The 17,764-nt window shown below is 43.1% G+C and overlaps 1 long non-coding RNA gene across 1 annotated transcript in view; it reads right to left on the bottom strand.

The window, feature by feature from the left end:
• Positions 1-14,529: 14,529 nt before the first annotated feature.
• Positions 14,530-17,764, bottom strand: part of LOC137332696 (uncharacterized) — a 69,443-nt gene continuing 66,208 nt past the window's right edge. Inside the window, exon 3 of the long non-coding RNA XR_010965716.1 lies at positions 14,530-15,785. This is a non-coding gene — a long non-coding RNA (uncharacterized lncRNA). The remainder of the gene's footprint in view (positions 15,786-17,764) is intronic.

Genomic DNA, 17,764 nt, shown 5'->3' with positions numbered 1-17,764 from the left:
CATTACAGTCTGCCGAAGAGTCACATCTCGAGCAAAGCAGAGGCCTGAGTAATTCAAGAAGTTCTTGGTCTACATAATCTGACTACTGTCATTGTACATAGAAGGGAACCCAGCCAGGGTGCTAGAATGGGTATCAATAGGGGAATGTTCATATATTAGTACGTCTATGACTAGTTCATGTTGAAACAAAAAGTAATTGAAAACGCTAATGTATATTGAATGCCAAAGCATGGGTTTTCCTTGCTTTATAGAATCTTTGATAGCTGATGGATGAAGCATTAAGTTCCAGCTATCACAAATGTTTGAAACTATGTATTGATAAAGAATGGCAATTATAAATAAAAGCGCTAGATTGTTAATGTATTTTGTACTGACACGTCTTCACAAGTTCTGGAACCAGTAGTTTCAAGTTAGTTGGCACAGATCAAAGAATAAGGGCATGGTTGAATAGCAATTCTTGATTGACAGCTGTGTGAAGATATGGGTTGCCTCTGTCAGTAGGGCAGGACCAATAGCTATCTGTAGTCATTTTGACACACAACTCTGCGGCCAAGAGGTTACAATAATGGGTTTATATTGCGCTTGCTGTACTTACTAACCAGCCATTCGTTAGCCAGCAAAGAAAAGGAACTAGTTTGTCTCCATGGTAGTGGCCTGCCGTGTAAGAACTGAACATCCATTTTCAAGTTTGAATGTATGATGAGAGATAGCCAGGGAGAGATGTTTTTATTGTTTTTGGCTATGTATTGTAAAGTTTGTAAATTATCGTAAATATATTGTTTTGCACTGAATACTGTTTATTTACCTGTTCTGTGTTGAATAAATTCTCTATTGGTTTATTGTCTGAGTCTCAGTCTGATAATAGTGTGTATTCAATCTGCCTACCAAAGAGAGGAGAATCACATGGCGACTTACTGCATCCCAGAAGCCAGCATACAGTGACAAGGGTTCTAGATATGATTCTTCGGTCTCACTATTGTTTACCTAAGAACATAAAAACATCAGAAATAGGAGCAGGAGTAGGCCAAATGGCCCCTTGAGCCTGCTCCACCATTCAATAAGATCATGGTTGATCTTCGACCTCACCTCCACTTTCCAGCCTGATCCGCATATCCCTTGATTCCCCTAGAGTCCAAAAATCTATCTATCTCAGCCTTGAGTATACTCAATGACTGAGCATCCACAGCCCTCTGGGGTAGAGAATTCCAAAGATTCACAATCTCTGAGTGAAGAAATTCCTCCTCATCTCAGTCCTAAATGGCTGACCCCTTATCCTGAGACTATGCCCCCTAGTTCTAGACTCTCCAGCCAGGGAAAACAACCCCTCAGCATCTAACCTGTCAAGCCATCTCAGAATCTTATATGTTTCAATTAGATTACCTCTCATTCTCTTAAACTCCACACAGTATAGGCCCATTCCACTCAATCTCTCCTCTTAGGACAACCCTCTCATCCAAGGAATTAATCTAGTGAACCTTCGTTGCACTGCCTCCGAAGCAAGTATATCCTTCCTTAGATAAGGATCAAAACTATACACAGTACTCCAGGTGAGGTCTCACCAAAGCCCTGTACAATTGTAGTGAGACTTCCATACTCTTGTACTCCAACCCCCTTGCAATAAAGGCCAATACGCCATTTGCCTTCCTAATTGCTTGCTGCACCTGCATGCTAACTTTTTATGCTTCTTGTACCAGGACACCCAAATTTCCCTGAACACCAACATTTAATAGTTTCTTATTATTAAAAAAATATTCTGTTTTTCTATTTTTCTGACCAAAGTGAGTAACTTCACTTTTCCCCACATTATACTCCACCTGCCACCTTCTTGCCCACTCACTTAACCTGTCTAAATCCCTTTGCTGACTCCTTGTGTCCTCCTCACAGCTTACTTTCCCACCTAGCTTTGTATCATCAGCAAACTTGGATACATTACACTCGGTCCCTTCATCTAAGTCATTAATATAGATTCAGATTGTATTCAGATTGTAAATAGCTGAGGCCCAAGCGCTGATCCTTGTGGCACCCCACTAGTTGCAGCCTGCCAACCTGAAAATGACCCTTTTATCCCTACTCTCTATTTTCTGTCCATTAACCAATCCTCTATCCATGCTGATATATTACCCCCAATCCCATTAGTCCTTTTCTTGTGTAACAACCTTTTATGTGGCACTATATCGAATGCCTTTTGAAAATCCAAATATACTACATCCACTGATTCCCCTTTATCTATTCTGCTAGTTACATCCTCAAAAAAGCGAATAAATTTGTCAAACACGATTTCCCTTTCATAAAACCATGTTGACTCTGCCTAATCATATTATGATTTTCTAAGTGCCCTGTTACCACTTCCTTAATAATGGATTCCAGCGATGGATGGATTTTCCCGATGACTGATGTCAGGCTAACTGGCCTGTAGTTCCCTGTTTTTTCTCTCCCTCCTTTCTTGAATAGTGGGGTCACATTTGCTACCTTCCAATCTGCCAGGACCATTCTAGAATCTAGGCAATTTTAGAAGATCACAACTAATACATTCACTATCTCTGCAGCCACCTCTTTTAGAACCCTATGATGTAGGCCAACAGGTCCAGGGGATTTATTGGCTTTTAGTCCCAACTCCACTTTCCAGCCCGCTCCCCATATCCCTTGATTCCCCTAGAGTCCAAAAATCTATCTATCTCAGCCTTGAATATACTCAACGACTGAGCATTCATAGCCCTCTGGGGTAGAGAATTCCTAAGATTCACAATCCTCTGAGCGAAGAAATTCCTCCTCATCTCAGTCTTAAATGGCCAACCCCTTAACCTGAGACTATGCCCCCTAGTTCTAGACTCTCCAGCCAGGGGAAACAACCAGTTTCTCAGTCGTCCCATGAGTTTCTCCAGTACTTTTTCAGTGCTGATATGAATTACTTTAAGTTCCTCAATCTCATCAGACCCTTGGTTCCCCATTATTCCTGGTATGCTTTTTGTATCTTCTACTGTGAAGACAGATACAAAATATTTGTTTAACATCTCTGCCATTTCCTTATTCCCTATTATAATTTTTCCTGTCTCAGCCTCTAATGGACCAACGTTTACTTTTGCTACTCTCTTCCTTTTTACATACTTGATTTTTTACCAAGATATTGGACCCTACTCCACCCATAACCATGTGATCACCTCTGCGAGGTGAAAAAACAAATTAAAAACCCAGGCCAATTTAAAAAAAAACTGGGAAATTCCTCTCCAACTTTAGATGATTGAAATTTGTCCAGGAGATCACTGTGGCCCCGATAATTCTATGCATTACCTACGTTTTGTACAAGGTGATCTGCGCCCCAGCCAGAAACAGGTCCAGCTCTCATTTGAAGGAATGCAAGACTTTTACAAATACACAGAAAATTTAATCCGAGTGCTGTTTTCTGAGGCAAAACAAACAAAAATGTGTGGGGTTCATCTCCATGGGGGTTCTCATGCTCATCTACCGTATCTTGATGGAAGAGCCGTGGAAACCCTGGCGATATGGTGTAAACACTGTTTACGCTGTTTTTCTGAGGTTTCTGTGGCTCATCCATTGACGCTACGGCAGACGAGTGATTCACCCCCACTGACTTTTAACTTTAAAGAACTGGCAACAGGTTGTTTCATCCGGGTGCAACAGTGCAGCCAGAGCCACTTGGACAATATACTTCACAGCTCTGACTTGTTCTTTGATGATCTAAAATAGCATCACTGATTAACATGATCGCATGTCAGACTTCAATAAGGGGACATCAGATTGAGTAAGAAAACTGATCTTGAAATCATTTTTCAAGCCAATCAAAAACTTGCCTTTCTTTTGGGTTCCCGGTTTGTGTTGGTTGTTTTGAAGAAATAATAAATTGAAATGTTTTTCTATCTCATTTAGTGCAGTCAGTATATTGATAATTCATAAGAAATTTTAATCAATAGTGTGACACACAAGTGCAGTTGATTCACTTATATTTTTATTTCCTTCAAACTATAATTAAAATGTTATAATGTTTCAGGGACATAAAAGGTGTTAATATTGTATTGCCATTGACTGCTACTGATTCTATAATGATGCTTTTATAAAGCATTTTTATATTCTCTTGAGTACTGTCATGTTGCCATTGGACAGTGCAACATATTTTAGATTATTTTTCAACAATAAGTACTAGCTGTGCTGAAAATTCAAAATATGCCCCTCCTTCATATAACTATCTCACAGAGTTGAATGTGAGTATAAGATTCACTTTTATATCCCATCTGTGCAATTCTGTACAGGATGTTCAGGATAGTCCTTTAAAAAGGTCTGAACTGACCAGAACAAGCAATGTTATTTCCTTTCACCCATTTTAAGATGAGAATGGGCCTGAGAGTAGCAGTAATAATGGACACAAAATCCATTTTGGACTTGATCACCCATTTACTGAAAAAAAGTGAAAGCCAACCTGACCTTCAATTGACCTGAGGATCTTATTAAGAAAAACAGCTTCTAATTGACCAGAATAATTAGAATCTGTTGCCCTAAAACGGCTGATTAAGTTACATGCAGATGTACTTCAGCCAGAATAATTGTGCGTTACAAGGTACAGTGTTCCTGTCCTCCTAAATTAGCATATCCTCCAACCTGGTGAGCAATGCCACGGGAGACCCACTATTATATCGATCAACCAATCCTCATTCTAACCATGTCAAAATACGCAGTAATGTGGGAGATGAGGTGATGGTATCAAGGAGAACAAAATTTATTGATATTCTATGTTAAAATATTGACATAATATTCTAAAATTGGGTATGTACAGTCACATTTGAAACCACTGTTACGGTTTATAAATCTAAATCTAACTTGCCTGAACATGACTGAGATGCCTCCATGTATATTTAGATGTCGATTTGTGGCATCTCAATGGAAAACCTGATTAGCCAGAAAATCTTGAAAAATGTAGAAAGAATAATGAATACTTTGAAGAACAGTGCTCAGTCTCACATTGTTTATTTCATCTGACATATCCGAATGAAAGTAATTTATTAACTGAATGGAAACTTAGAGTACTGACAAGTAAAGTAGCTGATGTTCATTCAATTCAAGTAAAAACTATCTCCCGTGTTAAAACTTCAGCATCCTTTCTACTTCATGTATGTTTCAAAACTATCACAAAATTAACATTAAAAGAGTCAATAGCAACATAGGACTCATTTTAATAATCAGCTTAAAAATACCACAACTTATTTATTTTTGTTTTTACATGTTTTTATTTTTTTAAATATGTTTATTTAAATTGAGGGCACAATATATTGGGAACAACTAAGCAAGGGGGTTTACTGAGCCTACCAATTGGTAATTTTTAAGCAGTATTCCCAAAAGTCAACAGAAAACCAAATTGGATTAAAGTGAAAAATTACAAACCTGATTAAGAAGTATATATAGTCTACCCCTTTTAATTCAAAGTCACTTCATTCAAATTTTTTTTAGCACTATATTCCCATTTTAGTATGATACTTAGATTGCTTAATTCATATTATCGAATGACTCAATTATTTACCACAAAGAAGGCTTTGAATTATCAGGAGTAGACTCTATGGTGCTGAAAACTAGTGCCAACATCTTGTAACTTAAGGCAATCTCAGTGCAGCGCCAATTTACAAACACATGATACAGTGACATAAACCATATCAAAATATATCATTGTATTATTCACGTAGCATCTCTGATGATTAAAATAGCACAAAGCTCTTCTGGCTCTTCATCCGACCCAAAAAAAGCTCGGCAAACATTTGGTTCACATAGAAAATGCTCCGTTTATAGAGGTATCAAAGAAACCACTGCACCAAAGTGAAAGCATATCATTTAAATTCACACAATGAGAATGATTCTGTTTGCAGGTGTTCAGCCTTTCCATATGAACTGTTGGAATCTGTTCGATAAACATTTATGATTGAGCTTTGTTCCAGCAAAACGGTTTCTTATTCCTTCTGGTTAATCTTACTCTTCAAACTTGGTATATATCATTCTACCATCAGAAAGTTCCTTGCCTTTGTTTTAGACTCAATAATTTTTTATTGCTATAGGTTAGTTCAAGATAACTGCTCTAATCATCAGTGATACTACCAAGATTTGTGCAACAAAACACATATACACCTCTTAAAATGATTAATCATGTTTATGAAAAGGGATGTATAGCCTCCCACTTAATCATAATTTGCATTTCACTCATTTTTCCCACTGTATTGCATGTAAATGAAACTCTTTAATTTAACACATCTATCTGCACAGACCATTATTTGCAAAAAATTTGGGCCTGTAGCATGATTTTGTTCATACATATATGGTCTGATCTAGTTAGTCTGTGTTGATCTGATAGATTCACCCACCACTTTGTGAGATAAAAGATGAAATAATAAAATCAGTGAGAACAAAAGTGTTTGAAGGTTTTAATTACATTTATTGAAGACAGCAATTCAAATACAGAAATTAAAAACTTTGCACTGAGAAATTGGATGGTGAAGTTTGTCTTTCATTCATTTCAATAATGTTCTCTTAATTGCATAACAGTCTGGAGTCTCAACATTATACAATTAGATATTGTGCTGTTACTTGCACATTCCAGTGTTCCTAACACACAAGATTTTGCACTGAAAGCACTAATACATGCAATCCTTGGGAAATGGAAGGGTTGAGGGGGTGTTAAATTATACCCTTTCTCTCCTGGTGAAGTCAGAGTGTTAAAAAATGCGCTAGACCAATTATGTGTTTGTGAAATTGTGAGTATTCAGAAACATTTAACCTGTTTTAATATACAAGTACATAGAGACCAAATGAAGTGTATTTAGGATCATAGGAACTGGAGTAGGCCATTCAGCCCCTCGAGCCTGTTCCGCCATTCAATTAGATCATGGTTGATCTGTATCTTAACTCCATTTACCCGCCTTCATTCCATATCCCTTAATACCCTTACCTAACAAAAATCTAGCAATCTCGGTTTTGAAATTTCAATTGACCCAGCCTCAACAATTTTTTGGAGGAGAAAGTTCCAGATTTCCACCAACCTTTGTGTAAAAAAATGCTTCCTAACATCAACCCTGAACAGCCAAGCTCTAATTTTAAGGTTATGCCCCCTTGTTCTGGATACCCCCACCAGAGGAAGTAGTTTCTTTCCATCTACCTTATCAAATCCTGTAACCATTTTAAACACCTCAATTATAGCACCCCTTAATCTTCTATACTCCAGGGAATACAAGCCTAGTCCATGCAACCTTTCCTCATAATTTAATCATTTTAGCCCCGGTATCATTCTGGTGAATATGCAAAGCACCCCCTTCAAGGCCAATATATCCTTCCTGAGGTATGGTACCCAAAACTGAATGCAGTACTCCAATGCGATGTAACTAGAGCTTAATATGACTGTAGCATAAATTCTACCCCTTCGTATCCCAGCCCCCTTGAGATAAAGGTTCACTAATTTAATGTTAGAACCATTCTTTCAAACATAGGATAACAAAATTCAGTCTTGAACATATGGGAATCACATTTCCTAGGGTGGGCGAGGGCACAACTCAAAAGTGGGGTGCCAGAAAGTTGGAGCGGATCCCAGGTCCACTGGGCTCCATCCCATTTACAATCCATCTCAAGTTCCATTAGAAGAAAATAGGCGAGTCCCCCACCCATCCTCCCTATCTCCATAGCCAGCTTTGTTGTCCAGGTCTTGCTGCACGCGGGCACGGACTGCTTCATTATTTGAGGGGTTGCGAATGGAACTGAACACTGTGCAATCATCAGCGAACATCCCCATTTCTGACCTTATGATGGAGGGAAGGTTACTGATGAAGCAGCTGAAGATGGTGAGGCCTAGTACACTGCCCTGAGGAACTCGTGCAGCAATGTCCTGGGGCTGAGATGATTGGCCTCCAACAACCACTACCATCTTCCTTTGTGCTAGGTATGACTCCAGCCACTGGAGAGTTTTCCCCCTGATTTCCATTGACTTCAATTTTACGAGGGCTCCTTGGTGCCACACTCGGTCAAATGCTGCCTTGATGTCAAGTGCAGCTGCTCTCACCTCACCTCTGGAATTCAGCTCTTTTGTCCATGTTTGGACCAAGTGTTGCTTGATAGCACTGTCGACGACACCTTCCATCACTTTGCTGATGATTGAGAGCATACTGACGGGGTGGTAATTGGCTGGATTGGATTTGTCCTGCTTTTTGTGGACAGGAGGCGCGGCTAGTTCTGGAGCACAAGTCTTCAGTACTACAGCTGGGATGTTGTCGGGGCCCATAGCCTTTGATGTATCCAATGCACTCAGCCGTTTCTTGATATCACGTGGAGTGAATCAAATTGGCTGAAGACTGGCTTCTGTGATGGTGGGGATATCGGGAGGAGGCCGAGATGGATCAACCACTCGGCACTTCTGGCTGAAGATGGTTGCAAACGTTTCAGCCTTGTTTTTTGCCTCACGTGCTGGACTCTGCCATCATTGAGGATGGGGATGTTCACAGAGCCTCCTCCTCCCGTTAGTTGTTTAATTGTCCACCACCATTCACGACTGGATGTGGCAGGACTGCAGAGCTTTGATCTGATCCGTTGGTTGTGGAATCGCTTAGCTCTGTCTATAGCATGTTGCTTCCGCTGTTTAGCATGCATGTAGTCCTGTGTTGTAGCTTCACGAGGTTGGCACCTCATTTTTAGGTATGCCTGGCGCTGCTCCTGGCATGCTCTTCTACACTCCTCATTGAACCAGGGTTGATCCCCTGCCTTGTTGGTAATGGTAATGTGAGGAATATGCCGGGCCATGAGGTTACAGATTGTGCTGGAATATAAATCTGCTGCTGCTGATGGCCCACAGCGCCTCATGGATGCCCAGTTTTGAGCTGCTAGATCTGTTCTGAATCTATCCCATTTAGCATGGTGGTAGTGCCACACAACTGAGGTGTCCTCAGTGTGAAGACGGAACTTCGTCTCCACAAGGACTGTGCAGTGGTCACTCCTACCAATACTGTCATGGACAGATGCATTTGCAACAGGTAGATTGGTGAGGACGAGGTCAAGTAAGTTTTTCCCTCGTGTTGGTTCGCTCACCACCTGCCGCAGGCCCAGTCTAGCAGCTATGTCCTTCGGGACTCGGCCAGCTCGGTCAGTCGTGGTGCTACCGAGCCACTCTTGGTGATGGACTTTGAAGTCCCCCACCCAGAGCACATTCTGTGCCCTTGCTACCCTCAGTGCTTCCTCCAAGTGGTGTTCAACATGGAGGAGGACTGATTCATCAGCTGAGGGAGGGCGGTAGGTGGAAATCAGCAGGAGGTTTCCTTGCCCATGTTTGACCTGATGCCATGAGATTTCATGGGGTCCAGAGTCAATGTTGAGGACTCCCAGGGCCACTCCCTCCTGACTGTATATCACTGTACCACCACCTCTGGTGGGTCTGGTCTGCCGGTGGGACAGGACATACCCAGGGATGGTGATGGAAGAGTCTGGGACATTGGCTGAAAGGTACGATTCTGTGAACATGGCTATGTCAGGCTGTTGCTTGACTAGTCTGTGGGACAGCTCTCCCAATTTTGGCACGAGACCCCAGATGATAGTGAGGAGGACTTTGCAGGGTTGACTGGGCTTGATTTGCCTTTGTCGTGTCCGGTGCCTAGTGGTCCAATGCTGGGTGGTCCGTCCGGTTTTATTTTGATTCTGACTTTTCGTAGCAAGATTTTACAACTGAGTGGCCTGCTAGGCCATTTCAGAGGGCGATTAAGAATCAACCACATTGCTGTGGGTCTGGAGTCACATATAGGCCAGACCGGGTAAGGACGGCAGGTTTCCTTCCCTAAAGGACATTAGTGAACCAGATGGGTTTTTACAACAATCCGGTAGTTTCATGGCCACCATTAGTGATACTAGCTTTTTATTCCAGATTTTATTTAATTAATTGAATTTAAATTCCCCAGTTGCCTTGGCGGGATTGTACAGACACGGGCTGCCTCCCCGACTATGAAACTGATCCCATTCTTGCAATTTGGGACGGGGTCAATGCCAGGGCTCAGTGGTGGCTTAAGGTCCTCCCCCACCCCACTTCCCGTGGCAGAACAGGGCTCCAGGAATTTTGGCCCCAAGATTTTCTTAATTTCAGCATTGAATTGAATTCTGACCTGTAAAGTCACTCTTGTTCAATTGTTTGCTGGCAATCTCCTTCTGAAGAGGTACTTTCAACTTCTGAAACTCTTTTGAACATTTGCAAATCAGTCCAGGCTTTCAGTCAAAAAAACATTATCTGGGTGGTTGTCGACGGAATTTGGGACAGGATTCAGTTATGCCAGATCCCCGCCCCCTTTTCCATTCATCACAGTTTTCGGCAAGGCATATTATGATGCCATGAAAATGAGGGATATACATCACACATTTCCTGCCTTTTGTGCTCTGACAATGCTGGGTGCCAGGAGCACCTCTGTATTCCCAATGTTCAACATTGCTAAGGATTTCCATGGGGGAATTTAGAATTCAAAAGGCATTTTTCCAAAAGCAATTGCCTGAAGGGAAAACTGAGCCAGTTAAATTTTTTTTAATGTTGAAGCTTTGGACACACTTACACTGTGGCAAAGTGTCACAGCAAAATCCCCTACCTGAGTCAGTTGCTCCATTGGCACCATAAATAGTTTATGAGGCCACTTCCAATATCAATAGGCTGCTCACTCCAGAATGTGGACCTGGGTCAGGAGTGCAGCTTTGGGGTAGGTGGGAGCTCCACTCTGTCCAAACTATGCCCCCAAAAGGCCTCCCCAGGAATTTCTGGGCTAGGAACTTAAAGTTAAATGTCACATGTTGGAGAAAATCTTTTTATGGTAAAGGGTTAAAGGGTTGAACGCATGCCCATTTCCCAAAAATGGCATTATGAAAACATTTGGCTTTCATTAAAATATGGGAATTTCTCAAATGTCAAAGTTATAATCATTAGTCATGTTGGGATCTGGCCAAATGCAAGTGCTAATCATGCATAATGTACAAGTGCCAATCATCGAACCCACTGGTTTTCAAACTTTCCCGCATGGGAGAAACCCCTGTGAATATGAACAACTCTAAGCGACCCCTTGCAAATAAAAACACACTCTTGGGGAGCTCTGTAAGTACTGACACATACCCAGTGACCACTTGAGGAGAAGGCGAGAGGGGAATATGATGAAGGTATTCCAATTAATAAAGCTCAGGGATGTAGAAGATCAGTCAGGGATATTTGATTTGCTGCAGGATAGCAGAACAAGGGACACAAGTCTATGTTGAAAATGGTTAGATCCTGGTAGGACCCGAAAACACATTGGGCTCGAATTTAGCAGGCCTGCGGGTTCCCAGCGGGTGGTCCTCCGGGAGCGTCGAAAACGCGAACGGCGAAATTAGTGGGTTGCCCACGCGATCGTAGCAGGCAACACACTAATAGGAATCAATTACCTGCTCCTCCGGGGTCCACGGCGCTGGCCTGCGCGTCGGTCGGGCTGCGCATGCGCAGTTCGATCTGTCAGCTGGAGGCTCTCTAGTTAAAGGGGCAGTCCTCCACTGACAGATGCTGCAACCAATAGAACAAATTGCAGCATGGAGCAGCCCAGGGGGAAGGCTGCTCCCAGTTTAATGATGCCTCACCCCAGGTATCATCAGATGGGGTGAGGAGGAGGGGAAGGACACAGATCTTCCCCCCGGCGGACGGGAGCAAGCGGCCTGCCTCTGCCACCAAGAAGGCCTGGCTCGAGGTGGCAGAGGGGGTCACCTGCGCCACCAACATATGGCCCACCTGCATACAGTGCAGGAGGCGCTGCAATGACCGCAGTAGGTCCGCCACAGTGAGAACACGAAGTCTTTCCCCTACACTCCGTCTGCCACAACACTGCCCCCACCCCAAATCTCCTTCGGCACCGCCCACACTATTCTATCACATCACCCTTCATACCCACTCACACCCCGTCCTCATCTTACCTCCACCTACTCACTTCGCCAGTACTCATCCTGCCACTAACACGCAACCCAATCCTCATACAATCTCATGGCTCCATCCCATACTCACCCTCTCGTGCATCTCCCTCACGGCCAGCCTCACTCAACCTGCCACCACCTGTGCTGCAGCCACAGGGCATGCATCACATATGTGCAGTAGGCAGCGTAAGGCAAACGTCTCGTCAGCATGAAGGGGGTGCACAAGGGTGTCTGAGGGTTTGTCATGGGTGTTACCCATATTGAATTTCAGAGCAACGAACAGCACACATTATATTGACACCACCACTGCCATGTCTCCGCGAATCCTGTCCGTTGTGTCCAATAATGCCCGCTCCTGGGTATCACTATGAGGACCCACCACTGATGCCACCCATCGTGTTACTGCAGAGTAGGTGCAGGTGTATTTGCAGGGCTCGTCCGCGCATACGACTGAGAGACATCGGCGGTGTAGCCGGCTGCACCCTGGAAGGATGCGGAGGAGAAGGTGTGGAGGGCAGTGGTGACTTTGCCAGCGACAGGTAAGCAGTTGGTGCTGGGGCCAGCCAGGAGCAGCTCGGCATGAAAGAGGCTGCAGATCTCCACGACTACATGTCGAGCGAATCTGCGCCTCCCTGTGCACTGCTGCTCGGAGAGGTCCGGGGAGCTGCGCCTCGGTCTGTGGACCCTGTGGCGAGGGTAGTGCCCTCTGCTACGCGTCTCTCTCTGCGGTAGCCCTCCCTCCTGCTGTGCAGGTGGGCGTGCAACAACACCGTGTTGGGGGGATCCACGTCTCTGCGGCGGACGGCGTGGACTGCGAGGCTGCTGGTGCTGGTCATGCTCTTCGTCCTCCGAGGGTGTCCACACACCACCCAACTGGCAGGTGTTGGTCTGAGGGGTTGTGCAGGGTAGGTGTGTGGTTCCTCGGACTGGGGCTGCGGTTTCGTGTCGGTCTGTCCTCTGGCTTGGCGGGGGGTGGTGGAGGGCAGGGGTTGCCCTATGTGACGCGGTGGCCTCCTGCGTGGGTGAGGGCTCTCCCCCGTGGAGTGTACCTTGGCACCTGCCACAGGCTGCTGGCTGCAACACGCCTGGTTGGAGGGAGTCTGTTTCCCCCAGTGTGGGAAACTCACTGCCTTGAACCTAAAATCCCACACTTCCTCTTTTGACAGCTGCTTCAGCTCATTAACTGACCACAACGAGCAAGTTAAGTACTCTCAAGTGGAACCCCGCTGGCTTTAATTGCCTGCGGGATTCCCACCAGCGGGGCTTGCGCGCGCAGCCCCGCACGTCAGCGCGGTACCCGGAAGTGGCCGGGATTTCGTCGCGATCCGGTCACGTGACCGGAGATCGGGATTTTCGGGGCCACCCCGCTGGGAACCCGCCGGAAACCCGACCCTAAAATCGAGCCCATTATTTCACTGAGAGGGGGGGTTGGTTTTTGGAATAGTTTAAAAAGGGATGTTGTCGGGCAAGCTTTGGTCTCTTCAAAGTCAAACTGGACAAGTATCTTGAAGTTAAAAAAATCATCAGTTTAGACTGCTGGGAAGCAGGAAGGGGAACTAGACATACCCTGTGATTGTTTCCATCCATCAGATTTTTTGTTTCTACTGATGAACTCCCAGAGACTCCCTTCCACGTACTCCCAGGAACCACCTGTAAGTATCAATACCCTTCTAGGACCTCCTGTAAATATCACCATACTCACAGGGCTCCCCTGCAAATATTGACACATTCCCAAGGCCTCAGAGAATCATACAGAATCAAATACAGAAATTTGATGACAGATGGATAGAAATCTAATAACCTGCAGACTGCTTGGGATTCTTTCGAGGATCCTCCATGGCCCAGGAATACAGTTTGAAAATGTATTATTTAATCTGTCAAAAATATCTCAGCTCTGCCCTAAAGCAAGAGCTTAACCTGAGCTCTGAAGTGGCATAAACATGGTACTTGTTGGATTCACATTTGTGATTAGATCATAATGCGACAGATGATCTGTTTATAATTGTATCATCACATTCGCAGTAAAATTATAATTTTTTTCAGACAATATTTTTGGCTCAAAAAGAATTATTGCCCACAGACTTATGTAATATGAGCCCTGTATATAGAAGAACAGTTTTGTTGCAATAAAAATATAATTATCTTCGTGTACCCCTGAGCTAAGGATTAAAGTGCTTTGCAACAGATATCGCTGAGGCCTTGCTGAGCAAGTTTCCATATTACAACAAATAGTACTTTTTTCAATATTACTTTTTTAAACTTGACATGAATGGGATTAATATGGCTACAATATTTAACGGAGATATTAACATAAAATGGCTAACATACATTGACATAAAATGGCTGATTGAATATACATTATGGGAAAGTGGAGTTAGCCTGAATTGGAAACTCAAACAGTTCTTGCAGAGCCCAGACTCCCAAATGCTACCAGAGTACGGCATGACCCCCAAGTGTTCCCAGGAACAGATCCTGTAAGATAAAATATCATTTCTATCCATTCCTTATCATAAATTCAACCCGTAGGGACCACTGATTACAGAGGGTGAAATAAACGCACATTACTTTGTCAATTCAAGATGAACTTTATTCATGAAGCAGACACTGGTTATACATGGAACGAATGACAGTAATATAACCTTAACTTGGAGAGTGGCACTCAAGACCTCGGGTTGATCAAATCCTCAGTCTTGGGAGCGAGCTTGACGCCTCATCTTCCATTCCTTCTTTACCGGCATTTCCCAGACATCCCCTGACGTCTCCTCTTCTTCAGAATCTCTTGATTCTGGGTGCGCACCTTAGCTTAGGAGTCATGCATTCTTTATACCTCATCTCTGCTTTCATGTCAACATCAAACAAGCTCCGATCAAGAAAGAGATAGATTAAAGCCTTCTGTCGTCATTGTTATAACTGGATAGCCAGGCGATGAAGGATAGAATGCTGGAGCCGAGTCTTCAGTTGCTTCCAAGCCTTCATTCACACAGCTCAACGTTACCAATTGATACCCACCACCTGAATACAATTAACACTAATTGACATAAATCATGTAGATACAATTAACAGATTCCCTTCTCTCTCTTTAAATCAAATTTAAAAATAAACTTTATATATCCAATACAAACAAAATTTCAAAAATTAAAATTTCCATACTCTGTACAACGTAAACTATTCAAAGCATTACATTGTGAGGCGATCCTTCTTAATTTCTTAGTACATGTATTTCTTTTAGTAAAACAATCTGACAGTGGATGGCTTGAATCCACCCTTTTAATTTTAAAGATTTCCATTCTCTCCAGCATTTGTTTCAAGCCAGCAAGGTCAATCCGTAATCTCTTCTCACTCACATTTTTCATAGAATGTTCGTTATCCCACAATGAACGATTGTCTACATAATGGGTATACTATCTTCAGTGTTCCCATTCTACAGGATGTCACTCAAGATATTTGCCAAATAGAAACCCACATCCACTGTGTCGATAAGAGCCAGTGTTTCAGCAGCCAGAGTACTTTTAACAACCCTTTTTATTGAGTCATTGTTTTGCCCAATCTATTCGAATGGCATCAACTAAGACACTGCAGCACAGTTGTGGGTTTGTTAACAGTTCCTTCTGATAATCGTCTGGGCCATTGTCATTGCTGTATGTGGCATCGACACTTATTCTGTTTTGAAGTCTCAGTTTCTGCACATAGCAGACAAGCAGTCCATCATGATCCCCGATGTTACTGAAGGACCAGAATCCCTTCAACCCCATAGGTGGTCCAAAGTCCCAGCCTCCAGCTCTCCCAGACTCCCACTCTTCCGAATTCTCCAGGCCGAAGGCCAACTCCCAATTCTTTATCAGCCACCAGACGATGAACTGTTATTCGGAAAAAAAGTTACCGTCCTCATTTGTTGAATACAGTTCAACCTTCTCACATAAAATAGGCAGTTATCCAAAATATAAATCACTGGTCATGTACTTGAAAGGGTTTGGTAGCATGCAAGTATATACAACAGGGTCGATTGTAGCTCGGGGCATGCTTCAGGCAGGCTGGATGTGGGGCAGAAGGGAAATCCCTGTGGAGAGTTCAGCCTGAACCTGGGCCATTTTAACTCCTGTGGCTCGATTAAGTGCTGCAGCACTGTCTGCCACCCGAAACCAAAGGGAGGGAGCAGAAATTGGATTGGGAGTCCGAGGATGCCGGGAATCCAAGGGAATGGCGCATGAGGTCTTGCTGTCAGGTTTGGCGCCATGCAGGCCTCCAGAGAATTTAGTTAAAATGGTGTTGCACGTCAGTGACATCATTGGGCCGTAACCTTTGCTTGTAAAGTAGGCCCCCGCCTGTATGAGGTGGGTGGCTATCCTGTGCCTGATCTGAGATAAGTTAAGATGGTGGAGGATGGGAACACGTCACAGCCCCTATCCCCACCTGCACCATTCCCACTGGGCAGGCAAATCGATCCTTACGTTTCCTTAATCCTTAATCTCAATATCCTCCCTGCAGAATGGAGCCCAATACTGCACACAGTATTCGGAGGCCTTATTAAGGTTTTATATAGGCTCATCCTTACCTCTTTTCTTTTATATTTTACACCTCTTGTGATAAAACCTAGAATTCAATCAGCTTTTTTTACTGCCTTATCAACCTAAGGGTGTGCCTTTAATGTCCTGTATACCTGTACTCCCAAATCACTCTGCTGTTCCGCAACACTGAGCTTACTTCTATTCAGAGTATAATTACTGCTATTTTTTCACATGAAAATGTATCACCTCACATTGAAGCCTGGATTTTAACTCGTGGGTGGGGAGGGGGAGGGGCGGGTGGCAAACTGTCCTGACCTCGGCAGTGTGATGTCAGGGTAGATTTTAATCAACAACACTTCACATATATATCAGTCAACAACAGAAAAACATCTCATAATTAAATGAATATCCAGGAAAATATGAACATTTTGCACATCTGCGTCATACCTATTATTCTTTACAAGAAAGTCAACCCACTTCTTTTTAATCATAGGAGCAATGATGCTGATTAAATTGAGGACACAAATTAATTTGATCTTTTGATCAAAATTACAATCTGTTCTTATGTAAATGGAGCAAGCAATTTGAACTGTCAAATTGTCTCTTTTTCATGCCCATCTATTTGCATTCTCAACACATCCCTCAACTTGTTTCTCACTTCAGAAACACATCAAAAGCAATTTCGATCTTGGCAGTTTTAATTTACCCCATTTCTTGTGGGTTTCTAAGCCTGTCACTGGGGTTAGGGAGCTGGATTTAACAGTGTAAATGCCAGAAGTCAGCTCATGGAGGCTAATTTCCCAGAATCCAAATTAAATTGAGCAAATGTAAAGCAACTTAAAGGGAAGATTTTGTCTGATTACTATGTATCAATAATGTTGAAAACAAGGGAAGCTTTCCCTTGATTTTAAAATGTGTTTGTTTAAACTTATTCCACAAGCCTATCATTCTCTGTGGAACAAAAGATCCATTGACTTTCCTGTTTTTTAAAATTTTAATGTATATTTAAAACCCTTTTACATATTGAACAATTTGTCATCATCAATTTTATGGTTTCCCAAATTGGTGGAGAGGGCAGAAAATCTGGAAACTACTTGAACTTGGAAGGTTCACCGTTGAGATATAAAGGCCCAACTTGAGAGGCAAGTTTGGTGTTTTAGTCATCAAATGAAATGCAACTCTAATTCAAAGTACAATAAGCATTCATCACCATCCGTTCTGTTCGGGACTCCTCAACTTCCAAGAATTTAAACTGAACTATATCATGTAATTCACGGACTCGAACAAATCATAATTTGGGGCGAATGATATGACATCCCATTAACATTAAT

Source organism: Heptranchias perlo, chromosome 15, assembly GCF_035084215.1.
Source record: "Heptranchias perlo isolate sHepPer1 chromosome 15, sHepPer1.hap1, whole genome shotgun sequence".
NCBI lineage: Eukaryota > Metazoa > Chordata > Chondrichthyes > Hexanchiformes > Hexanchidae > Heptranchias > Heptranchias perlo.
Note: the sequence above shows the minus strand (reverse complement) of the source record. Positions and strands in the feature narration are given on the sequence as shown.